At 36.6% G+C, this 27,546-nt stretch overlaps 1 protein-coding gene across 1 annotated transcript in view; it reads left to right on the top strand.

The window, feature by feature from the left end:
• Positions 1–27,546, top strand: part of LOC141401660 (uncharacterized) — a 225,929-nt gene that overhangs the window by 122,373 nt on the left and 76,010 nt on the right. The window lies entirely within an intron of this gene.

Below are 27,546 nucleotides of genomic sequence, written 5' to 3'. Positions count from 1 at the left end.
GTTATATGGGGGCTATACCAAAACGTGGACCTATGTCCACAAGTTTTGTCATATAAGTTTATTGACATTTAAGAACTTTAAATGTCAAATTATAGCTACATCGGTCTGAAAATGTAGCTACAAACGTCAAAACCCCGCAAATCGGGGGGTACCGTTATATGGGGGCTATACCGAAACGTGGACCTATGTCCACAACTTTTGTTATATAAGTTTATTGACACTTAAGAACCCTAAATGTTTAATTATAGCTACATCGGTCTGAAAATGTAGCTAAAAACGTCGAAACACCGCAAATCGGGGGGTACCGTTATATGGGGGCTATACCAAAACGTGGACCTATGTCCACAACTTTTGTTATATAAGTTTATTGATACTCAAGAACCCTAAATGTCAAGTTATAGCTAAATCGGTCTAAAAATGTAGCTAAAAACGTCAAAATACCGTAAATCGGGGGGTACCGTTATATGGGGGCTATACCAAAACGTGGACCTATGTCCACAAGTTTTGTTATATATGTTTATTGACACTTAAGAACCCTAAATGTCAAATTATAGCCAAATCGGTCTGAAAATGTAGCTGAAAACGTCAAAATACCGTAAATCGGGGGGTACCGTTATATGGGGGCTATACCAAAACGTGGACCGATATATCCCATCTTCGAACTTGATCTTCCGACGGCTAAAAAAATGGTATTCCCCAATTTTCAGCGAAATCGGTCAACAAATGCGACCTGTATGTTGCGAACGGACGGACGGACGGACGGACGGACATGCATAAATCGACTCAGAAAGTGATTCTATCTATATACCTAGAAGGAACTATGGGTCTATCTTGCTTCCTTTTGTATGTTACATACAAATGCACTAACACATAATACCCCTTACCACATAGTGGTGTAGGGTATAAAAATACGATATCATTATCGTGGAAAATACAATTTTGAGGTCGTAAAAGACTTAAGCTGGGTACACATTGTCAGTTTTGAATGACAGCTTAACTTAAATATCCGGTTGCTTGCTAGTTAGGCCGTTCATTTTTGTCATTCATCATGCATAGATAGTTATCGATAATTATGGAATGTCGACACTCAAAACTGACAATGTGTACTGCACATTAGCTATTACTACAATGCAATAAATTTAGTAAAAAATAATATAATGGGGAATTGTTAAATAAGAAAGCCCTTAAGTGTCGTGTCCTACGAACTTCCCTAATATAACATATGTTTCATTTAAATTGAGACAATAACAAACAGTTGTTTTTATTTTTTCCACTTAATGTTAATGAGAAAATCGTTTATAATTTGTCCACACGTTTTATTTATTCACCCAAACATAGAGTGGGTATTCGTCAAATGCTGTTGATGTTGAAAAAAATGAGGTCCGAAATTCTTTTCTTCGGATTTAATAGAAAAATAAAAATTCTCCCCATTCACTTTTCATTACACCCTAATAATTCACACATATGCATCCATGTGTTGCAATGTGGATCATACAACCATAACCACATACTGGCACATGCATATAAACAGCAACCATGTTTATAGGTGTGAATTGAGAACAATCGAATTTCCATGAAAAATTTGAATGCAAATGACTGTATGGATGCCAGGATGGTTGGTTGGTCGGTTTGTATGAATGTAGTGTAAATGTTTGTTTGTCAAAGTGTGTGTATGTGTGCGATCCTATATCAGATTGTTGCTCTTGTTGTTGGAGTATGATTTCAACCATATCAGTGCAATAAATTTAACACTTTAACAAAGTTAACAATTTGCCTTTCCATGCCATATCGACTTATTTGCAATTGGATGCATGCATCCATCCACACGGCATACTCAGTTTGTTTGTTGGCAGTTGTTAAATGAATGGGTTTGTGTATGTGTGTGTGTAAGTGGCTTTTGGTCCCTTGGTCTGGTGTGTTTGTTTTCCACTCTGGTCAATTTCAGATGTGATAAATGTGTAAATATAAAAAAAATTTAAATGATTTTTATTTTCAATAAGTATGTACGCAAACAGTGGTCTCTTGGGGGAGTGACTGCAGTGCAAGGGATATGTCTCATTTTCCAGAAAAAAAAAACAAAAACTTCATGTCTTATTATTTTTAAAATGTCTTTTTTGACATATTGATTAAACAGAAAGATGATGGCAAAAATCAATTGAAATTTAGGAGATGGACAAATGCCAAGGTTACAATTGATTGTATATTCTATATTCTCTCTTCCTCTGCTAACAATACAGCATTCGTGTTTATGTCCCACTGTACATTTGTGTATTTTTCATTAAATATATTTAATAATTTTACATGCACATGTTTCTCACTCAAGTAGCCACGTGGGGAGAGAGTTAATCGTAACCTGCAATAATTTTGCTTTTTTTTTATTGCATACCAAATACACCTCCAAACAATGTGTAATGTGAGGTTTTATTTGTTTCTCTTCTCAAATTCGTTTATCATTTATTTGTTGCAAATTATAGGAAAATTTTAATGATAATACTTATTCATGCCGAAACTGATGCTTCAATATGAACCAAAAGAAAAAAATGTGGGTGGAAGCCATACAGGTTTAATATGACTGCAAAGAATGAGGGGTGAAATTGAATATTGGAGTTATTTAACCTGTCGCTTATCGTTGTTAAGGGTTAAGTGAGTTCGACAGCTACTACCGTTCAACTTATTTATTTACAAATACCTTTTGCCATATCATATTACAAAAGTAATTAGCTTAAGTGTTATAACGTCTTAAGACAACAGTTAAATAATTACTTATTACGTCTTTAATGTCATTCTATTGAAACTTGAGTAATGCGAACACGGTAAAGACCAAGGGATGGAATAGGGTGACTTTCAAGCAAGTGTAATTAAATTAAAGCAACTTAAAATTCACGAGGCGCACAGACTTGAGGAAATATCGATTGTACTATTGATAACATCCATTTTTTTTTTAACTCAATACCGATAGATAGTTTTGTCACCGATAGATATGAGTCATAAAACGGAACATGAGCTAAGTGTTGATTCATGGTTAATCGGAGATTAAAAAACCTGGTCTCCACACGCAAAAAAAAACGTCCTCTCTAACATATGTCCCAAACATATTTCGAAGCAAACATATATATGTTTGCAACAGTCCCAAATATAATATATGTTTGCAACAGTCCCAAACATAATATATGTTTGGGTCTGCAAACAAATATATATTTGGGTGGAAACAAATATATGTTTGGGTGCAAACATATATATGTTTGGGTGCAAAGATATTTATGTTTGGGTGCAAACAAAGATATGTTTGGGTGGAAACAATTTTATGTTTGGGTGCAAACATTTTATATGTTTGGGTGCAAAAAAGTTGTGCCGTTTGGGTACAAAAAAAAAAAAAAAACAAACACATGCACCAGTGGGCGCTTACGAAGGGCAAGGGAGCGAAAATTCAATGTAAAACACTTTTAAATGTGTGTTCACTTGCTCTCAGTAAGAACTCACTGGCTATATCTATAGTATACACACAAATGTTGAGGTTGTTTATTGAAAGCAAAAGAACAACAAACACATAGGTACATACAAAATTCCAAAGAAATGCATAACACTCTTTAATAAAAGAAAAACTGATTGAAATAAATTGTAAATAGTCACACTTTGAACGCTTCTCCTTACTTGTGAAATAAAACAAATTGTCTTCATAGTTGAAATTATCAGCGGGGAATCGGCATCTAGAATCAAATGATTATGTAATGTAATAAATAAATATGGATATGCCATATTTTAAATATACATAAGTATGTATGTAATTACCAATATTAAATGCTATTTCTTCCTTGTCCAATAAAATAATTCCATTCAACTTTCCGATTCAATTATAAAATATATTGGGCATTTAATTTACTAAAAACCACAATTTCTTTAAGAAAACACAAAACGCTGATTTATTCACTCACTTTACCGTCTTGACTCTACAAAGGCATCTCAAACACTGAAGAAAGAAAAAATATAATTCATATCATTTCTTCTTTTCTCCTTCGCCTGCTAAGTTGGTTAACAACAACAAAACAAGAAACACATGAGTTTGTTTCACACATGCCACCAAAGCCCCCTTCTTCGCTTCTACGTCTTCTATTATACAATACACACAACTCTTCATTATAAAACAGTATTCCACAGCCGCGAGAGCACTTTTATTACTCTCGTTGACAAACATCCTCTCTCCGCCAATGAAAAAAATGTTCTAACATAAAAAATGTATTTTACCCAAACATATCAAATTGGGAAATGTTACACAATGTTGCAAACATATATTTGTTTGGACCCAAACATACTATGTTTGGATCCAAACATATATTTGTTTGCAACCGGTCCCAAACATATATTTGTTTGGATCCAAACATATTTCTAACATAAATTTTTCTGCGTGCAGTGTCACTCCGGTAGATAAAAGAATTGCTGCAATCTATATAAAAATCATCCTTTTAACATCAGTCATCTGCGCCCACGCCCCGGTTAAAGAGAAAGATAACAAGTAAAAAAGTATCAATCAGCTTTGCCGACAAAGATATACCCTCAGCCTGTGCAAATTGAAACACTTTTTTTTCACAAAAAACATGTATTTAGGGGGTTTCAAAATTTTGGTCGTATGTACCGACAAAAATGTTGATTAGGATTAAAGTTCAAAAAATTTGCGGAAAAGGTACTTAAAGGAATGGACCGACATAGACCATGGGGGTGCCATAGGGGGTTTTTACACCCTTCGGGCTGTTTTCTCAAGAAGTATGGACTTGCCCCTGAAACAACTTTTACCATCATAATTGAGGCAGCGAATGTAAGTTGCTTCAACAAAAATCAAAGTGATTCAATAGCAGGTCTTAAAGTGAATTTATCCAAAATTTTGTGTGGGAGTTACGGGATGGAGTGGACAAATATAGTCCATATTCGAACCTTATCTATATCTGGTAGATATTATGAGAATGTGTACAGTATGGACCAAATCGATCACTCCCATCAAGAGTTATGGTGCGCACAATTTTCCGAATATTTTTGAACTTTTGTCGCGTAGGTACCTGAAGGTAGGTACCTACGAACTTAAAGTAAGTTTGGAAACAATATTACGAAGGCCAAATTTTGGCCGGAATCGGCATATCCGTTCGAGAGCAGGTCCTAAACTGAACTTTTCCAAAATTTTGTGTGGGAGGTACTCGAAGGAGTTTACCGATTGAGTGTATATTAGAACCTCATCTAAGTCTGGTAGAAATTTCATAATGTGCAAAGTATGGACCAAATCAGTTACTCCCTTCAAAAGTTATCGTACGCACAAATTTTCCGAACATTTACGAAATGTTGGGGGGAAGGTACCGGAAGGTGTGGACTGATCTAATCCATCTTTGAACTTGAACTAAGTTTGGACAAAATATTAAGAAAGCCAAATTTTGGACCGAATCGGCAGATCCGTTCGAGAGTAATCTTGCGCTCCAAGCACTACACACGGTGTCATAGGGTTTTTTGTAACTTTCAGGCTATTTTCTAAGGAAGTATGAACTTGCCCCTAACGAAACTTACAGCGTCGTATAGAGGACAGCAAATACAACTTGCGTAAACAAAAATCAAAGCGATTCGAGAGCAGATCCTAAACTGAACTTATACGAAATTTTGTGTGGGAGGTACCCGAAGGAGTGGACCGATTGAGTCCATATTGAAACCTCATTGCTAGATCTACTCAAAATTGGCTGAAACGGATATCGTACAAACATACTTGGGGTCTAAAACCATTATTTCGATGAGGCACGTTTTTGGTCGTATCAAAGTGTAAATACCCTCTTTAGCCTAAAGGCTGAGGGTAAAAACAGAGCAAGGATGTATTCTACGAGCGCCTAAAGAGAGCATATGACCGTTGCCCTGGATCTGGCAATTAAATTGTTCTAGGGGATTTTATCGCTAAAATTAGGGGGAGCGTAATATCCAAGATACGCAATCATCTTCGTGTTGCGATATAACACAGGACGGAAGCTGCAAAGTTCAACTAACAACCCACATTCTATACGGCACTCCTTGTTCACATAAGATGGCATTCTATCGTGTGAACTATTTAACATCCTGCTGGAAAAGGTCATACGATATGCAAATGTATATAGAACAAGTAAAAAAAGTAAGTAGTTCGGACGGGCTAAACTTTTTATACCCCCACTGAACTTTTATGAAATGATTAATTTTCAACATTTTAGGTGGAGATGCACGAGTTTTGTATCTTTAGGAAGAAAGAAAGTTTTATACCCCAGCGAACACTAAATTCCAAATTTTAGCCGTTTCGGTGAATATTGGAGCCAAACACGGAGGTACCGTTCTATGGGGCTATATGAAGACATGGACCTATACCGACAAATTTCAGGAAGGAAAACTAAATATCAAAATGCTGTCATTTCGGTTGGATATTGTGGCCAGAACCTTCGATTTACCGAAAATCGGGAGGAACAGTTCTATGGGGCTATATGAAGGCGTGGACCTATACGCACAAGTGTCTGGTGAAGGACTTGTACCCCCAACGAAGACTAAACACCAAATTTCAGCCATTTCAGTGGGGTATTGAGGTCACAAACTTCAAAAAAGCGAAATTCGGGAGGTACCGTTCTATGGCGTCTATAGGAAGGCGTAGTCCTATACCCACAAATTTCAGGTGGAAAATATTATACCTCCAATGAAGACTAAATACCAAATTTCAGCTATTTTCGGTGTGATAATGCTTGAGCATTTAAAATATCGAGAGGTACCATTCTATGGGGGATTTATAATTGCTTGGAACTATACCTACAACAAGTTTTTTACCCCCAACAAGGACTACATACCAAATTTCAGCCATTTGGGTGTGATAACGAGGCTAAACCCTTCAAAATACCGAAAATCGGGAGGTAATGTTTTATGGGGTGCTATATCAAAACGTGGACGATATAGCCCATTTACAATACCAAACATTCTAGGAGTAATAGAAACTTCTATACCAAATCATAACGTTCTATCATTTAAATGGCGAGCTGTATACTGATTTCAACAGACGGACCGCCGAACATGGTTATATCGGCTTAGAATTTTATGCGGATCGAATATTTCGATGTGTTACAAACGGAATGACAAATTTAATTATATCCTCCATGTTTTTGAAGTGTTCCTAAATTGCACATTCGCAGTGGTAGGTACCCTTAAGGGGTGGACCGATATAGCCCATATTTCAATATTATTTAAGCAATCAAGAAATATTGCAATACGCAAGGGTTTAACAGCATCAATCAATCCTTTCGATATTTATCGTGCTCATCAGTTGGTCACCGTGGATTTTTTAGAGCTTTTGATCATCCATCCTGTAAGTATAGACTTGCCTACGAACAAGTTACAAAAGTATCAGCCGGCTTTGCCGATATATACCCGATATATACCCTGTGTGAACTGAAACACTTCTTTTTTTTTTTTTTTAAACGTGTTTTCAGTATTTTTGGCGTATGAACTTGCCGACAAAAATATGGATTTGGATTAAAGCTCAAAAGTTTTACGGGGAAGGTACCTAAAGGAATGGACCAACATGGTTCATTTTGGAAGTGGGTCTTATTTTGGGAGTCTTTCCTCTCTATAAATATAGCGCCCTCCAGTCATTTCAGTTGGTCACTATATAATGTATACCCACGAAAAACATATTATCGCTGTAAACAGGGACAATAGGAGTACCTTCGGCAAAATTTTCCAAAGGATCCATGAACAGACCCTTAAACAATAATGATGAACATTTGTGTGGATGGTACCCCAAGCAGTGCACCGATAGGTTTCACAGTTGAACATGAACTAAGTTTGGACACAATATATCCAGATGTAAAGCTTGGACCAGCCACTATACTTGCTGGCCGTAGGGTTATTTTACAGCTTTCAAGATGTGTCGACTTGCCACTCAAAAAATGTGCACCATCGTAGTAGGAACCTTGAGTGTTGCCTGTTGCAAGAAAAATCAGCACAATTCGAGAGGATGTCCTGAGCTGTTTTTACCGACATTTTGTGTGAGAGGTACCCTACATATATAGTCCATATCACAACGTGATCTATGTCTCATAGAAATATCACGGTTTGCAAAGAATGGACCAAATCGGTTACTGCCATCGAGAAATATTATGCACACCACTTCAGCGAAATCCTTGAACTGTTGTGGGGGAGGTACCCAAAGGAGTAGACCGATTTGGCCCATTATAGAATATTTTAGATCGAATCGGTTTATTCGTTGGAGAATTATCGTGCGCTGCATCCACTACACATTGTGCCTTGGGGGTTTTTACAGCTTTCGGGCCATTTTCTCAGGAAGTATGGACTTGCCCCTAAAAAACCGTGATGCCGTGATGGAGGCAGCAAATACAAGTTGTTTAAGCAAAAATCAAAGCAATTAAAGAGCAGGTCCTAAACTGAACTTTTCTGAAATTTTTTGTGGGAGGAATCCGAAGGAATGGACCGATAGAATCCATATTGTAACCTCATTTATGTCTGGTAGAAATTTCATGATGTGTAAAGTATGGACTAGATCGGTTCCTACTTTTAAGACTTATCATTTGCACAATATTTCCGAAAATTTTTGAACTTTTGTGGGGGAGGTACCTGAAGGAATGAACCGACGTGGCCCATCTTCGAACTTAAACTAAGTTTAAACAAAATATTACGAAAGCCAAATTTTGGACCAAATCGGTTCATCCGTTATCGTGCGCACCAATCAGACAGACTGACGGACGATCCACGAATAGGCCTTAAGGTGTTGTGTAGTGCATGTATCCGAGGGATTTGACCAATATGGCTCATCTTCGTTACTTGTCCTAAATTTGGACAAAATATTATTAACGTTCGAGAATTATGGTGCGCTCCAGCATGCCAGACACGTGGTGTGACTTTGCTATATCGACTCCAAATTGTTTAAAACGGATTTCTTTCAATTAAACTTGGGCTTTAAAGGCATTGCCTACATTTACATTATGATCGGTTTAAAATGTAAGAAAAAGTAAAAATATTTTCAATATTTTGATGTTAAATATAAAAAAGTTAGCGTGTTACTTTTTATTGGAACTCACACACATTCCCTAGGACAATTCTGACTGTCATTTAACAGTAAAAAAATCATTCATTCGCTTCAAAACCATGAAGTTGTAATCCGTTGTTTTCGTTTTCTACATTATCTCACTGTAATTTAATTTCCTTTAATTAACTAAATGTCAACATAAAATACTGGTTGTTGACAACAATAGTAATTACAACAAATTCAATATTTGATATAGCAGCACAACGTTAAGTTAACAGCCAGAAGAGTAACTAACACAAAAACACAGTGTTCACACTTTATTACAATTTTGTTTGTCTCATTACAACAGAAACGACATGGAATGGCGAGAAACTGTTCATTTGGAAAAATACAAATGTGCAATGCATTTTCCCAACCACACTAATGTTTAAGCATAAAATAAAACTGCCTTATTGCTGTTGTGTGGGTATGTATGTTTTTTTTTTGCCTGGATAATTTAAGGCTTAAAACTCATCAGACATGTCGGTGAAACAAGAAAAATAAAATAAAAAGTCTGTAGGAAAATAACCAAACCATAATATGGTACAAAAAATATTCCTTAAGGATTGTTCTCAGTCAACGGCCAAGTCGTCAACGGTTTCTTTAAATGTTCTCCATCTAGCAAAAGTCGACTGGATTTATTCAAGTGCAGTTAATTATAATTAAGCTAAGTTAACTTTACCACTTTAGTTGACTTTAAGCTACTTTTACCAGCACACAAACAACAATGTTCTTCTACTATTCACTTATACCCAGTCAGCATTTTTTGAAAATTTTAATCAAATTCGAGTCTTTTTTGATCCGACTGCACGATTAAAAAGCTAGAATATGAGCTCATTTTCTGATCATAAATGACTCCTTTGTCGGTAGGAAAACATAACCTCAGGCGACTCTTCTAAACAAATCACAAATGAGTCTTTTTCGAGTCGTATTTCAATCATTTATTGGTGTTTTGTTGATTAATTTCGGACCCTTTTTAGAGTCTTTTTAGAGTCATGTTTATAATCATTTATGAGTCTTTAGGGAGTCATTTATGAGTCTTTTTGTTAGACGAAATAAATTAAAAAAAATTTCTTTTTATTCTTCTTTGTTTCTTTCCTTTGTTTTATAGTCTTTTCTGCTTTGTTATGTCTTTTAATTATCCTTTATGTTGCTTGGTGGTTAGTATACTGCTTCTTCATTTCACTTGGCAAAACCTGTTGTGTTGTGTTTGTCTGTACCTTTAATATTATACGTTACATTTATATAAAAATTTTGTAGAAAGTGTATATGAGAATTTTATTTTTTTATTTACAACCAAATAAAAATAAAACAAAGCAATCAGTTTTTAATCACCTAACTGATCAAAATATGATCAGAGTATACATAATTATAATCACTTTTCAAACACCTGTATGACCCTTTTTTGATTAAGCATTTTTCAATCTTCCAGATGATCAAAATGTGACAATAAATAACAAAAAATTGTCACATTTTAAACACCTCAATGATTTATTTGTGATTGCTACACATTTGTTGTTGTATTTTAAATTGAACTCTTTTTAATCATTACAGGGAGTCACTTACGAGTCCCTTTCTGATCACACAAGCGACTTAATCAATTTTTGATCACCAAAAGGACTCTAAAAAGACTCCTCAATGTGATTTTTGAAAAACAGTCTTCTAAATGCTATCTGGGTACACATGAGTTCTAACTATGGGTGTATGAGTCTTTTCATAAAAAATGTGATGCGTTTTTTTATGTTGTTGTTGTAACACCATATGATATGTTTGCGAGTTCGTTTTTCGTCTTAATCTGGCTCTGAGTCTATTTCTAGTTCTGGGAATGTGGCTGCTTCGATGGCTTGTAACCAGAAAGCTACTCCAGTTAGTTGAGTATTTTGAATAGGTGCTGGGTGTCGTACCGGCTTGTGCCGTTTCCAACGGTATCGTTAATCCTTGCCCTAAAGCGATTTAGACGGTTGTACAAACCTGCGCATAGTTGAGCCAAAACTACTTCGGTTTGTCGTGATAGATGACGCTCCTTAGACGCGATAGATAGAGGATGCTCTCTGAGGGCCGCATTCCAACGATAGTTGTTTATGATATCTGCGTCTGCATCTGTGTGAATGCTACTCAATCCTATTAGCTGATCTAGGATTTCGCTCTTGTAACGTTGAGCCTCTCATTCTAGATCATGAATATCCCTCCTAACATACTTGGGTGGGGTGTTCAATCATCCATACAGTGGCAAGAATGGATCTTAAGGTAACACCCGAGCAAGTACTGGAACGAGAGTATGTCAGTGTGTTGCTGTACTGGAAGAATCTCATGTAGATGGTCTGCTGAAGGTATGAGGAGGTACCCTGTTGCAGTTCTAAGGTGGCACTCAGATAGTTTTGAATATTTGCACATGACATTGCTTTTATATTCGCTTACCTTAGACCGACCTATCTAAGATTTCTTTATCTTCAACCCAAGTTCTGCCGGCTAGGCACTATGGAACCTTGTTCCTACATCTCAGCTTGTCGCAGATAGCTGTGGCAAACGACGTGGAAATGTCGTATGTGGCCCATAGAATCTTGAGGTAGCTTGCGGTCGGAATACCGCCACTATAGACCATGACATTCAACTCACTGCTCACCTCAGCAGTACATATTGAGAACAGAATGACCGTAGATTTAGTCGGGGATATTTGCATATTCTTTGCGTGTAAAAAGGTGGTAAGGTCAGTCAAATAGGATTTTAGCCTTTCACAAACGACATCAGGAATGGTACCTGACACCAAGATTGTACAGATAGATATTAAACAGTTCTCCCTGTTTCACTCTACGGGGCTTGGACCTCTTCTGCTTGAATTTGATGTACGACTGGCGTCTACACATATAATTGATTATCTAACGTTTCAGATTTGGCCGGAGAGTAGTCTGTAGTAGTCACACAGCTTGCTCTGGTTGAGTCCATGACTAATATGTATTGATATAGCATGCAGCGCTGTTGTCGTGCTGTGCCACATACCGAACCCATGTTGATTATCGACAAATATATAGCTATTGACGCTGGGGAGGAGTAAAGCCTCAAAAGTCTTTGCTAAGAATCGAAATCGGTCTGTATGATTCACCTTTGCTGGCATCATTGCCTGGCTTCTATAGCAGAACCACCCTGTTCATTTTCCAGACTTCGGAAACGATATGGGTGGGTAGTGAAAAGTTGCCAACTTTGTTGAGTTGTTTTAGGATGATTTAATGTTCCTAAAGACATTCGCACAACATCCATTGTTAATTGTGGTTGTTTCTCCCCGGCAGGAAGATATCTAATGCGAAGTAGTACTCTTTTCTTCGCCCTGTCAGTCCCGGGGTGCTCGACAATCTGTCGATTAAAATATTTTGCGCACCTATTCGGATCAGTCAACGGAACTTAAGTCCTATTTTCCTTCTTTCCTGGGTTCGAAATTGACTTAACCGTTGCCCACAATTCAGTTATTCCGGAAGGAAGAGATCTAATGCCACGTAGTACTCTTTTCCTCTCCCTGTCAGTCCCGGGGTGTTCGACAAACTATCGATTAAAATGACTCTCGCACCTCTTTTGATCAGTCAACGTAACTGAGGTTCTATCTTCCATCTTTCTAGGGTTCGAAAGTGAATTAAGCATTGCCCACAATTCAGTTATTCCAGAGGCAAAGTTGCAACTTTCCGCAAAGCTCACCGAATAACCAGTGTCAGTTCACTGACTCTTGGTTTTGCTTGACGAACCCCATCACGATCATTTGCTAATCCCGTCGCCTCTGTTGGGAAACTTGGTGCCACTTCAGGTATTCAATCAACAGGTATGACTTATGTGATGACTTATCCACTTGCTCCGCTTATGCCCACCGACCAACCTGTTAACTTCCAGGGTTGGCACGACGAAGCTTATCACGCTCGTTTGCTAATCCCGTCGCGTCTGCTGGGAAATTTGGTCCCACTTTGGGTATTCACTAGCCACCCACGATCTGGGAACTTTGTTGAGATACTTAACACCTGACACATTCAGCTGTTTCAGAATTACTATGGAGATTCCCTCAGAGTCCAACGTCTCGGATGATTTAACGTTCCTGAAGGCATTCGGGAGGAAGGAGCTATTACCTTCGTCATGTCACTATCGGGGTGCTTGACAAACTGTCGTTTGAAATAACTTATGAACCTCTTCCGAGCACTCACGTAACGTCGCAAAATGTGACTAAGGCCCTTCCTTCTTTCTTTCCAGGGTTCGAAAGGGACTTACGCTTTGCCCACAATTCAGTTATTCCAAAGTCAATGTTGCAACTATTTTCATGATTTAGCCGCTTGTTCCGCTTAAGCTCATTGACCAACCAGTGTTAGTTCAATGACTCTGAGGTTTGCTCAACGAACCTCATCACGCTCATTTGTTAATCCCGTCGCCTCTGTTGGGAAACTTGGTCTCAATTCGAGCAGCAGATATATGGCGAGAGGCTAGAGTAGCGATGACTTGTCTACTTGTTCCGCTTATGCCCACCGACCAACCTGTTAGTTTCCAGGGTTGGCACGACGAAGCTCATCACGCTCGTTTGTTAATCCTGTCGCCTCTGCTGGGAAATTTGGTCCCACTTCAGCTATTCGATCAGCCGGTATAAGCGAACCGCTGAAGCCTTGATGATGTCTTGGAACATTCTCTCTGCTACCCGAACATCAGAAGGGTAGGCAGATCTCTGAAAGGGTGATTCGTGAACTCCAGACAGGATTTAACTCAACGGTAAACAATCGATGTTGGATTTGTTTATGCGACACCCCCTAATGTGTTTAGTTTTGTAATGGTAGAGTTACATTAGGCAAATATTTGCTCCAGCGACCGGCATTGTGCGCTTACTGAGAGCAAGTGAGCATAAATTCAATGTATTATTAACACTCACTTGATCTCAGTAAGTGCACAATGCCGGTCGCTGGAGCAAATATTTGCCTAATGTGACCTTACCTTTAGATTTTAGGATTGCCAAAGTTTGAGCACAATCGGAATATGTTAACACGTACCACAGGGACCTCAAATTTTCCATAGTAATTTGTATGGGACCAAAGGTGAATTTTCCCGAAATTGCTCTAAAGGCCACATTTTGAAAATCTGCTGGATTTTAATATGGGGCTATAATATAGGGCCGTAGTTGGCCAACTGTACTATTGGATATCAAAATCTTACCTGATGGTCTGAGCCAAGAAAAACAAAGGGTTGCCAGGTGACATAGCAAAACGTAGAGCTATCAATCTGCTCAGCCAGCACTCTGGTCATTGCCGAGTACCCAATGCCACAACTTACGATAAGCATTAAATTCTCCATAGGTTTGTGATCGTTTGTGATTTTAAAAAATTGGGATAATGTCGGGCCTATAACCTGGTGAACAGGTATTTAGGTTTGTACTTCCACTTCTGGTGCGATCCTTCCTCAGTACGCTGAAGTTATAACAACGCTGTAAGCTGTAATTGTTGTTGAGCTTAGTTCCTGCAAAACAGCGACCGACTCATATTTTAATGTTGGGTACCACGGCGACGCAACGGTTGCTACCATTACCCAATGTTTGTTGGATTTTCTGATTATTTTGGGAGATGCCTTCTAGTCATAGAAAGCATTTAGGAAGTCTTCTAAAAACAGAAGGTCCTTAGGTGGTTTTTGGAAGGACTTCTTATTATAGGAGGTCTTCGGGAATGCCGGAGTTTTTATGAGGTCTCTAGTGTAGAATACTTTTAGGTGGATTTTCCCATAAATGCCTTCAGGGGGCTTTCTATTTATATAGAGAGAGCTTTTAGAGAGTGATTTATCCATTTAATATAATCGTGTGCAGCCACCACCCTGCCAGCCATACAGCCTAAATCGACTCCTTATTGTTTGAAGCGAATTTCGTCGAAACATACTTGGAGTCTAAAGCCATTATTTCGATGAAACCTATAGACTAAGGTTACAAATATAAGTGGAGACCAATTTGCTTTTAGTTCCATGTATTTTCATTACCACACATTTACCTTGGACTGTTCCATATACAAATTCTATTTCAGCATAATGTTTTTCCACTTGGCAAATACCAAGTTTTCCGAGTAGATCCTTTTCGAAGGCATCTTTGCAAAGCGGAAAGTCAACCATATGGCATCACACCTTAGTACAAATAAAACTTCTTTTTATCCTTTAAAATCCTGTTTACATCCCCTTTCTTTCAAATGAGCAAACCAAAACAAAGGTGTATGTGTGTGTGTGTGCATTTGTTCGTGTGAAATGTAAGCGAGAGTTAGCTCAAGTTTGTCGACTGCCGCCTATTCTTTATTTTAACAAACAAAAGCCACGTGTTATGTGTGCTGCGGCACAGGTGAAATGTGGGTTTGTGTGATTGTTTTGTGTTTTTAAGGGAGTTGATTTAAAGTTGTTGACTTTTTCCGCTACGTTTACATAACGTTTAAATAATTTACTGCAAATGCGGTTCTCTGTTATCCGGTCTACTACTATTGTTGTCGTTTGAGTGTTTTGGTGTGTGGTTGGAAAATGGGTTTTTTTGTGGGGAATTTTCATAGACGTCTGTTGCTTGTTTTTGACTTTCATGTGGGGGAGATCTTTGGAATGTAAATAAAACGAATTGAATTCGTGAATTAAATGCATAAAAGTTCTTAAACAGCTGTGAGAACGGGAATAAATGTGCATGCCTAAGACAGGGAATATTATTTACCTAGGTGATTTCTAATTGAACCCTTATCTGATAAGTCAAACATCTTGAATACAATTTGTTTGTCTTTTCATTGGTGTCTAGAACCTCTCTACCTCAGAAAATATTATAAGGTTCCGTTTATTTCCGTGAATTGTAAAATAGGCAATATCAATATTGACTTACACTTTGACATACCGACGTATCCAGAATAACGTCATATTGACACCATTTCAGCTGCCCCAGGTACAAATTTGAAATTTTGCTAGAAAAAAAGGTCTCCTTGGTGCTTTGATATTTTCAGTTAGCCGGTGAAAGAGCTGATGTTTCTCGGTATCTAATAATAACAAGGTTCCCCTTTATCAAATGATATAAAAATATTGTTGACAAGGCATTCGCTGGATACCTTTTATTGTTGGGCTGGCCTTACTCACCTTCTCCCATTTTCTCTCGAAATTCCTCGCTAAACCTTAATTTTGTTTATTGATTTTCCCGCAAAAAGCATAATAAAATATAACTCTTCCATTTATTAAAAACGAATACCATGGAAAAGTGGAAAATAAAAAAGCTTTTACAATATGTCTTCAAATGTTCGAATAAAAGTGAAACAGCGAACATTTGTCAAGGGATAATGTTAAACTATATGGCTGTCATGGATTACGACGATAATAACATCCTCATATGCAACATCTCACATATCGCCATCGTTTATCCCACAAAAATAACACACATGTAGCCATGCAGAGACAACTGTTGAGTTTATCTTGTCCTCACGATTCCATTTGTTCGCCAAAGAAAAATGCGAAACCTTCGACCACATAAGCTACTTTGCCAAGACTTATCGCATTTGCACGTGTTACCATCTTGACTGCAATTTTTTCCATTTTGAAGTCATGTATGTATGTCAATTGAAGGGGATGAATGCCTTTTTAACAAGAGGATATGTCACGTGGTTGTTGGTTGGTGACCATAATAACTGTAATGGTCTTTGATGATAATAATAACAGTGGTGGTGATGATGATGTTGGTGGTGAACCAGGAACCATTTTTTATATGTCAACAGAGGAAAAATGATTATATTTGGTGAACAGTGGAGTTAGAAGGATGTCAATAACGACAAGTCAGTACATAATTGCATAAGCAAAGTGGCGGCATCTGAAAATTAAGCAAAATTTTTCTGAAGACCTCAAAATTGGATTATTATGTCGGCCAAATAAATTATATTTGGAAGCGTAACTCTTGACTTTCTTACTTACTTACTTACTTCGCTGCCCATTTACAGAACATTCGTTACATACGCCGAACTACGAACTCTGTTTGCGTTTGCTTTTTTTTCAATCTGGGATATGGAGTTTTCTGAGGTCGCGTTTCAGTTGTTCGCCCCAACGAAGCCTTGGCCTTCCAGTTCTGCGTGCGCCGTCAAGCACCTTATTTATACGCCTTTTTAGCGGGTTCATCATCACTCATTCTTATGACATGGCCTTTTTTAACATCTGCATCTCTTATAACCTTTTCCAGCAGAATGTTGAATAAGTCACACGAGAGGCTGTCTCATTGTCGGAAACCTCTTTTGGTACTAAATTCTTCGGAGGGGTTCTTTCCTATTTTAACTGAGGGTCAAGTATAAGTTAATGTCATTTTACAAAGTCTAATGAGCTTTGCGCGGATACAAAATTCAGACATGGCTTGTTATACCTCTGAACGTAGGGACTGTCGAACGCTGCTTTATAATCGATCTGCATCTCTTGGGTCTTCTCAAGGATTCAATCGTCGGGTACTCGTTCTTCCTGCCAGATGGTGCTAACTAGCTGATGCATACACCTTATCAGCGTGTCGCCTTCGGTTTTGAACAGCTCGACTGAGAAGCCATCGGCACCTGCTGCCTTATTATTCTGCAGCCGGTTTATTGCTATCTTTACCCCATCTTTTCGGGGCGGTATACATTCAATACCATCTTCTGGGATTGGATCTGTGGTATCTTCGCCATCTTCGCTTGTATTGGATACCAACAGTTTGGAAAAATGTTCTTTCCATATCCTGAGCACACTATCTGTATCAGTTACCGAATTACCTTTCTGGTCTCTACAGGAGGATGTGCCTACACCAAAGACATAAGTTTGATGTTTTACTCTTTGGAAGAACTTTCGGATTTCGTTCTGGCTTCTGTACATATCGATTTTTTCACATTCCCGCTTTTCCATTTCGCTCTTTTTCCTCCGGAAAAGACGTTTCTACTCTCTCTCCTTTTCTCCAGATATCTCCCTCGTTCTGATTGTAGAGTAGACATATATGCCTCATATTTTTTGCGGTAGCAGCAGGACACTCCTGGTCATACCATGAATTCCTTGGTGGAGGTCTCTGGTATCCAAGTATGGCGGCTGTTTACATGGAGTGTGCAATACTATGCCATTGTGCTGATATGTTATCGGAACGAGGAGTGCTTGGATTAAGCAATTGGGCCAGTTGAGTGGAATATGCTGTGGCTATCTCTTATGATTGCAGCTTACCGATGTCTAAGTTTCGTGTTGTGTCTGTTCCTACTTTATTTGCTTCGTTTAACCGAGTTTATGTTAATTATCAGCTCCTCTGTCACAATGAGATCGATTTGATTTCTTGTTTTTTTGATCTGGAGAGAGCCAGGCGCACTTATGAATGTCGAGATTCTTAAATCTGGTATTGCTAAGTACCATGTTTTTTGCCGCTGGGAAATCTACCATTATCAAATGTTCCACGGCAGAGACTGGATTTCCCTAGAATAATTTAAATGTCATGGGCGGGACAACGTTGATATGTTTCTGCTAAGGGCTCGTAGAATATATCTTTGGTCTGGTCGTCCTTGTCTTCGGTTTGAGCATGAGCGCAGATAAAGCTAATGTTGAAGAATTTTGTTTTTATCCGTATTGTAGCAAGTTTTTTATTTACTGGGGTTAAGCTGGACCTCTGGCCAACTACAAATCGGGAACCAAACTCGTAATTTATATCATGACATCTACAATACAGTGCGTCACCTTTAGGTGCTGTTTCACCTTCTCTATAAAGAGTGCGAACATTCCAGGTGCAGATTCGCAGATCATGGTCCTTAAAACGTTCATCGCTAGAAAATTTTTTAAACAGAGGTTTTATCGATATGTTCCATATCCACACTTATGACACAAATGTAAAATATTGTATATCACATGGAACAAAGCGACAAACAAATTTTCCCATCTTTGCCACAATAAATTCAAAATATCTAAATCGAAAACTAAAGTTCTGATTTATGAAATGCGTTTTTGTACTTGTAAGTTATTAAAATATTAATTTCATACCTGAAGAAAACCTAAGCTTCCTCGTCGAAACGTCGATACCTCGGAAGCTAGATAGGAAAAAGCCGACCAAAAATTCAGAAAAAAGCATACTGGAAACCCATAGAACAACATAATATCGAGGGCTTAATAAAATTTGTCATTCGGTTGTAACACATCCAAATGTTCGTTGGAGACCCTATAAAGTATATATATTCTTGATCAGCGTACAAGTCTACATCGATATAGCCATGCCCGCCTGTCCATGTACGAGCTTTATAATTTGGAATAGAGTAATAGAAAACTCCTAGGATGTTTGGTATTGGAAATAGGCTATATCCTCCCGTATTTTGAAGGATTAAGCATCAATATCCCACCGAAATGGCTGATATTTTGGTATTTATTCTTCATTAGGGGTGTAAAGCTTTCAACCTGAAATTTGTCGGTATAGGTCCGCGTCTTCATATAGCCCTCGTAGAACGGAACATTCCGATTTTCGGTATTTTGAAGGTTGTCGCCTCAATATGCTACTGAAATTATCGAAATTTGGTATTTAGTCTTCGTTGGGGTATTTCTACATAAAATCTTAATTATAAGGTGATTCGGTGAAAAACCTCACGCACAAAGTGATTTTAGAATCTGTGTACAATTTGTTTGAAGTCACTGTAAGCAGATATGTAATTGAAAATAAAATTATAGTCACATGCGATAACCAAACGGGCATAACATTTGTTTCTCACTAACTTACTTTAATTCTGAGAACCATAAAAACGTTCTAAACGCTTTTTTCAAAAATATATTTTTTTTAACAAAAAAAAAAAAAAGGAAAAATTCAAAGTTTTTTACTCGTAAAGTGGTTTGTGCATGACTAGATATGGATTAAACCAAGATTTCAGTGGATAATCTTGAGATTTAAGTCCTCCTCGGCAAAGCTATAATTTTTGCCTTTTTCATCAACTTTTACGCACAAGATCGACTTGACATATAAACCGCTTTTCTGGTATTCTTTTTGATTTTTTGTTTGACAGAAAAACAAAATTTTGATTTCAAAATAATATTTTATTTACCCAAATAAACACCCAAAAAGAAATGTTTCGGGTATTTACCAGGTATTTACCCATGTTTTGGGTAAATACCGGGTAGAATCCCATCTATATGTGCATGACCTTTTTCAATATTTGAAGGAAGTAAACGTTATTTTAGTTATTAGTAGGCTTATAGTAGGTTTACATATAATCGGATTTAACACGCTGGGTTTCAAAAGTCAATTCCATTGTGTATACGTCAAATAAATCCTCTCAAGGAAAGTTAACCCGGCAGAACAGAAAATATTTTTTTTTTTTCATTTAATACATATTGTCAAAAAACAATTAAAGTCGATTTGTGTGCGACCTTTTTATACCCTCCACCATACATAGTATGGAGGGTGTATTAAGTTTGTTTCTCCGTTTGTAACGCATTGAAATAATCATTTGCGACCATATAAAGTATAAATATTCTTGATCAGCGTAAAATTCTGAATCGGTCTGTGCATGTCTGCCCATCTGTGGTAATGACTCTAGCACAAAAATGGAGATAGGACGCTGAAATTTTGGGAATATACGTCTTTTGATTTCGATGATGGGCTATATAGGTCAACGTTTTGGTATATCCACATATAACGGTACCGCCCGGTTTCAGGTATTTTGCCGTTTTTAGCCACATTTTCAAACTTATATTCCAAAAGATATGGACATAGGTCCATGTTTTGGTATAGCCCCCATATAACGGTACCTCCCGTTTTTCGGTATTTTGGGAATTTTAGTTACATTATTTGACCGAACTACCTGCAATTTTACATTTGAGGTTCCTAGTAGTCACAAAATATCTCCACCAAAAACTGTCAACATAGTTCCATGTTTTAGTACAGGCACCATATAACGGTACCTCCCGATTTTTGGTATTTTGGGAATTTTAGTTACATTATTTGACCGAAGTACCTGCAATTTTTCATTTGAGGTCCCCAGTGGTCACAAAACATCTCCGCCAAAAACCGTCAACATAGGTCCATGTTTTAGTATAGCCCCCATATAACGGTACCTCCCGATTTTCGATATTGTGAGGATTTTAGTTACATTAGTTTAACGAACTACCTGTAATTTTACCTGTGAGGTTCTCAGTGGTCAAGAAACATCTCCACCTAAGCCGTCAATATAGGTACATGTTTTAGTATTTTGAAGATTTTAGCTAACTTTTTTTTACCGAATTACCTGAAATTTAACATTTTATGTTCCCAAGGGCCACAAAACCTCTCCACCAACAATTGTTAACATAGGTCGAAATTTTGGTATAGCGGTACCTCCCGATTTTTCGGTATTTTGGCTGCATTTTTGACCGAAATACTTGTTATTTAACATTTGATATTCCCAGTGGTCGCAAAACATCTCCACCAACAATTATCAACGTAGGTGTAAATTTTTTTATAGCGCCCATATAGCGGTACCTCTCGATTTTCGGTATTTTGAATATTTCAGCTACATTTTTTAAAGGAATTACCTGTAATTTAATATTTGATGTTCCCAATGGCCACAAAACATCTCCACCAAAAACTGTAAACATAGGTTAAAATTTTGATATTACCCCCATATAACAGTACCTCCCGATTTTCGGTATTTTGGGGATTTTAGCTACATTTTTTGAGCAAATCACCTGCAATTTAACATTTAACATTCCCAATGACCACAAAACATCTCCATCAAACATTGTCAACATAGTTCCAAGTTCACGTACTTATATCGCCCATATAACCGTACCTCCCGATATTCGGTGTTTAGAATATTTTAGGTAAATTTTTTAAAGGAATTACCTGTAATTTAACATTTGATTATCCCAGCGGCCAAAAAACATCTCCACGAACAATTATCAACAGAAGTCCAAATTTTGGTTAGCCCCCATATAACGGTACCTCCCGATTTTCGGTATTTTGATGATTTTAGCTACATTTTTTGACCGAACTATCTATAATTTGACATTTGAAATTCCCAGTGATGACAAGATGACCCCACCAAAAATTGTCACTATAGGTTCCTGTTTTGTTATAGCCCTCATATAAAGGCTTCTCCCAATTTTTGGCATTTTTAAAATTTTTTGGCACACTAAAAATTGTCTATGTTTTTGGTATAAGCCCCCATATAAAGGAACCTCCCGATATTAGGTGTTTTGGGGATTCCATTCACATTTTTTGACCCAACTACCTGTAGTTTGACATTTTGCCAACAATTGTAAACATGCTTTTGTATAGATCTATATAACAGCACCTTTCGATTTTAGGCATTTTGACAATTTCAACTATATGTTTTCACCGAGCTATCTTTAGTTTGACGTTTGAGGTTCCCAATGGTCACAGAACTTCTTCCCCTAGAATTATTATAGTCCATGTTTTGATATAGCTCCATAACAATTTGCCGCCCGATTCAAGGCATTTTTAGATGCGTTTTAGGTATCCGTGGTCACAAAATATTTCCACCTAAAATTGTGGACAGGAAAGAAAATAATATTCCATATTTAGTATCAGAATATGTTATGGTGGAGGGTATAAAAAGTTCGGCCCATCCGAACTTAACTTTTTTACTTGTTTGTATTTCAATGAAATAAAGATTATTTTAGTGATTAATAGGCAAAAGTTCATTCATCCGTGCTACAGGAAATCATTGTTGAGAAAAAATTTCGGAATATCATTAATATCGCTTGATCGTATACATTTTGGCATAAATCATACGTATGGTGGTACCTATACTCACAATTGGTATTGGAAACCTTCTTCGTCGAGCTTTTCTGTAACTGAGTTACGAATTATATTATAAAACATAAAATTGTATTCGCATACAAAATATTTTTTTATAAGGAATTTTCTCTATAACGTGGTGATTTTTCGTCCCAAGCAGATAAGTTCAATACATATATTTATAAATATGTACACTTTTCTGAGCAATATAATAAGAAACTTTTACATTTTTAAATTGTAGGGTAATATGTTTTGAATTTATAATTAGCTAACAACATTAACTTATTGTAACCACTGTTTCCAAAGTAAAAAAATCCTGCCAGCTGACAAAAAAAAAACATTTTTCATCTAACTTCATAGAAAAGCGACAAATAATGCCTAAAGTATCTTTATATTTTTATGAGGACTCGTACTAAAGTCACTTGTCGTCTCATTGTCATATCGAAATATTTTATGTATGAGAAACGACCAACCAAGCACAACAAGCATGCATCCAAGAAGCTATTCAACAAACGGAGCCTGTCCAACAACCATTCAATTGGCATACGGAGTAGAACAAAAGAATTCAAACTTCTACTTTGGTACGGTTGTTGTTTTTTTTTTTGTTTTCGCACAATGAATGAAAATTATCTGCTTGATGTGTGATCGGATGGACGTGGCTAAAGGATATTTTAAATAGAAGTATGGTGATGATGTACGATGAAAGGACTAAAAACCAACAACAACAAACACTCTGGCATTCAACTGTCTATCCCTTTTGCCCACACATCATCTATTCATTTGTTTATTTGGTTTTCCGGTTGTTGTTTTTGTATTTTTTTTTTTCAAGTATGTTTGCGTTGTTATTTTCATTGATATTATGGGAGTTTATAGACGAAAGGACAATGTTTGTCTGTGTATGTGTGTGTTGTTTTTAGCTTTTTTTCTTTTATGTTGACTATTATCTCTCTCTTTTATGTGATCCAACTACAACAGAAAACATCATCAGCATTAGTCAAAGAAAATGCAAAACAAACACGAAAATAGTAGAATGTATGATAAATTTAGAAAAGAAGAGGCATGAATGAGTTATTTCTTTTTTTGTTCGCTACAATAAAATGAAATGGCAAAGTAAAAAAAAAGAATATGGAAAGGAAGAAGGCTGCTGCTGCGGCTGCATGCATAGAAAATGGGTCCTTTGACATTTGATCGCTGTTATATGATAATAATGGTGGGTTCTTATTTCTTCTTATTCAAGTCATTCGTGGTAGTAGTGGTGAGTTGATGTCGTTGTGAACGTTGCTCGATGATGAAGTTGAAAATTCATCACTTAATATTTTTAAGAGGATTGAACGTATGCATGGCCGATAAAAATATTGATGGTTTATATTGAAATAGTGTATTTTAGTATGATTGTAAAATGTAGAAAGTTTTGATGTGACATTAATTTTGTTGTTTCTGCTACAAACTGTGGCCTCCACTGAAAATAAAATACGTTCAAAGGCAAAAAAGGATAAATAATTATATATTTCTTTTAGAATGAGAATATACAAATTAATAAATTATTATTAGTATTTTAAAACTGGTAGTCACGGTGCACAGTAGAAAAAATTAAGATATAGCGTGCAGAAAATAAATACAATAAAAAGCTTTAGATTGAAATTGTTACTTCATTTATTGATATATATTGTCCAATTTGTATTATTTATTATTTATTTATTTTTTGGTAAAACTCCCATAGAACGGTAACTCCCGATTTTGGCAGCATTATCCAACTGAAATGGCTAAAATTTGGCATTTATTCTTCATTGGTGGTGTAAAATGTTCCGACAAAGAATTGTCAGTGCAGGTCCACTTTTTGATATAGCCCCTATAGGACGATACCGCCCGATTGTAATAATTTTGAAGGTTACATCCAACTGAAATGGCTGAAATTTGGCATTTAGTTTTCGTTGATGGTAGAAAAAATATCGGCAGGTAACTGTCGGTACAGGTCCACATTTTGATATAGCCTCCATATCTGACCTTATTTATCAAAATTTTTCCCATAATCGTAGTTTTATTTGAAGCAAACTTTAAAAAAGCTTTCTTCCTGTTTCCTACAAATTACTATAAAACTGATAGTCGCAGGTAAATGTTTCAGACGTTATTATTCCGTTCTGACTAGCTGTTTCTAATTATTATATAAGCCGTTAAGTACTGCCAACACTCTAGTTCAATACTGTACTAAGGTTTCATAGTTTCTTTCAACTCCATTTTTTGATTTTCTGCGCGCTATATCATTATTTTCCCACTGTGTGATGGTGCAACGATAGAAATGTCTGCAGCAATACAACATTATAATCTTTCAGCGGTGATAAAATCCTCATTCTAATGTTGGCTTACATTTATACCTAATTTTCAGTCCTAGAAAAATTCTCTACTAGTGGCATCACACGATGTTCGAAATTGTTTTTTGTGCCTGGGCTGTACTCATTCATATGAAGATAAATAGTGATGAATTCAAAACTCATTGAATTTCTAGTTTTAAAATTATGATTCCTTAATTCTTGTATTTTATATATAAAATGAAAATACATACATTCATTTCTTTTGTCAATTAAGGCTTAATGCATTTCTTACGAAACAATGCCAGCCACCATCAGTTTAAAACAATGCAACAACAAAAGGCTCATAATAGACTGAGTTTTTGTTGTACAATATTCTGAAAACATATTCATTATTATAATAGCTTACTTTTCATTTTTGTTTACATTTGCATACATAACTATAAAGCAGGGGCACTCTTCATTGCAAAAATAGTATTCTATGGAGGCCCACTGATTCTCTCTAATTTACAGTGTACGTGAACAAACACAAATGATAAAAAAATTGTTTACCCATATTTACACACATGTTTTAGTATTGATGGAATTATTCTGGGCCCTACACAGTGTTTGAAATCACTGATCTAGCGGCGCGAAATTAAAGAGTTGCAAATGAAACATGTCTCCATGTTTCTGAAGTTTTGCACAAACTCAGTATGTGTCCGTGGGTAATTATGGACTAAATATGAACACCTGCTAATATTTTGGTAAAGCCCCATATAACGGTACCTCCTGATATTCGGTATTATGAGGTTTACAACCACCCTTTCCTTCCAAATTAGTTGCAATTTGGTACATTGGGTTCCTAGTGGTCACTAAACTTTTCGACCAAAAATGTTGGACATAGGTCACGTTTGGGTATATACCCCTTTTTAGAAACGTGCCGCCCAAATTAGGTGTAATTTGGAATTTGGATTTCCCAGTGGACACAAACATTCACCACCAACAATTGTGGACATAGGTCTACTTTTTGATATTGCCCCCATATAACGGTACCTCCCAATATTTGGTGTTTTAAGGATTTTGTCCACACTTCCAGACCAAATTAGCTGAATTTTGGCATTGGAGTTTCTCGTTGGTCATATATCGTCTCCACCAAAAATGTTGAATATAGGTCAACGTTTTGATATACCCCCATATTACTGTACCGCCCGATTTTTGGTATTTTGAGCATTAAGCTACATTTTCAATGCAAGACTTGCGGCTAGTTGCAGCCAAAAGTTTATTACTCGGAATCTAGGAAGTCCAATTTAAGTTGTCGAATTGGACTGGACATTAGAAAAAAATTGTAGTTACGCTCCATTTAACAAATAAATGGAGTGTAATATGATTACACTAAAAAACACAAGTAAAATAATAATTTTTGAAAATTGTTGTTGGCGTTTTTTATTGTTGGACTGCAGAATTTTACATCTCTGTGTTTATTTCAGCTTTAGTCCATATTTTGTTGTATTCAAGTATTTGAATAACAACAAAATGTTTTACAGTGGATATGAAATTGATTAGTTGCGGGCGGAGGGTAGGGAATACTATAGTTTCAGTTGTCACCAAACAACTTCATCAGTTCCCTTTCTGCAGTCCAACAATAAAAAACGCCAACAACAATAATAGGCATCAGCACGGCCTTGTTGATCAATGCGTAATGCAAAAACAACAACTTTCTCGTTGTTTTACCCCCGCTTATTGAAGCAACACTCCTATGTTCGTATTCTTTGCAAAGCAAAGACGACATAAAAACAGTGGTGGATATGAAATTCTTTAGTTCGACTCAAATTGTAGGGTAATCAGTTTTAGGGCCATATAGCAAATTTCTCATTTTGTTTAATTTGCTGGATGGGGTTATTGACCTGTTTATCGATACAGAGTCGGCGGAAAAGGGAACTGATGAAGTTGTTTGGTGACAACTGAAACTATATTATTCCCTACCCTCCGCCCGCAACTAATCAATTTCATATCCACTGTAAAACATTTTGTTGTTATACAAATACTTGAATACAACAAAATATGGACTAAAGCTGAAATAAACACAAAGATTTTTGAAAATTTATTGCTATGTAACTCTTACTAAATGTACACCCTCTCCTATTAATTAAAATTAAACTTTGTTTCGTTTTATTAAAAAATTATTTAACAATTAAACAAATATGATGAAAGATATTTTGCAACAACTTTCTTAAAATCCGACGCAGGAAAGTTTCTTGCATTGGTTAGTGAATAGCTGAAAGAATACTTACAACAACAACAAACTAAAAACAAATTCCGAACAAATATTGAGGAAAAAATATTTGTACTAAGAAAAAAGCAAGCACATGCCGGTGAGTTATAAATAGACATCGGATTTTAGCATGTTTTTTATTTCTTATCCGATTGGACTCAAATTTTGGATCTAGGCGATTTGAGGGTCAATTTTTCGATATTTGGGGTCATATCAAAACTATGCAAAA

The sequence above is a fragment of the Musca autumnalis genome, unplaced genomic scaffold (genome assembly GCF_047663935.1).
Source record: "Musca autumnalis isolate F117 unplaced genomic scaffold, ASM4766393v1 scaffold_4, whole genome shotgun sequence".
Taxonomy (NCBI): domain Eukaryota; kingdom Metazoa; phylum Arthropoda; class Insecta; order Diptera; family Muscidae; genus Musca; species Musca autumnalis.
The sequence above is the reverse complement of the archived record's forward strand: the minus strand, read 5'-3'. Positions and strand labels throughout refer to the sequence as shown.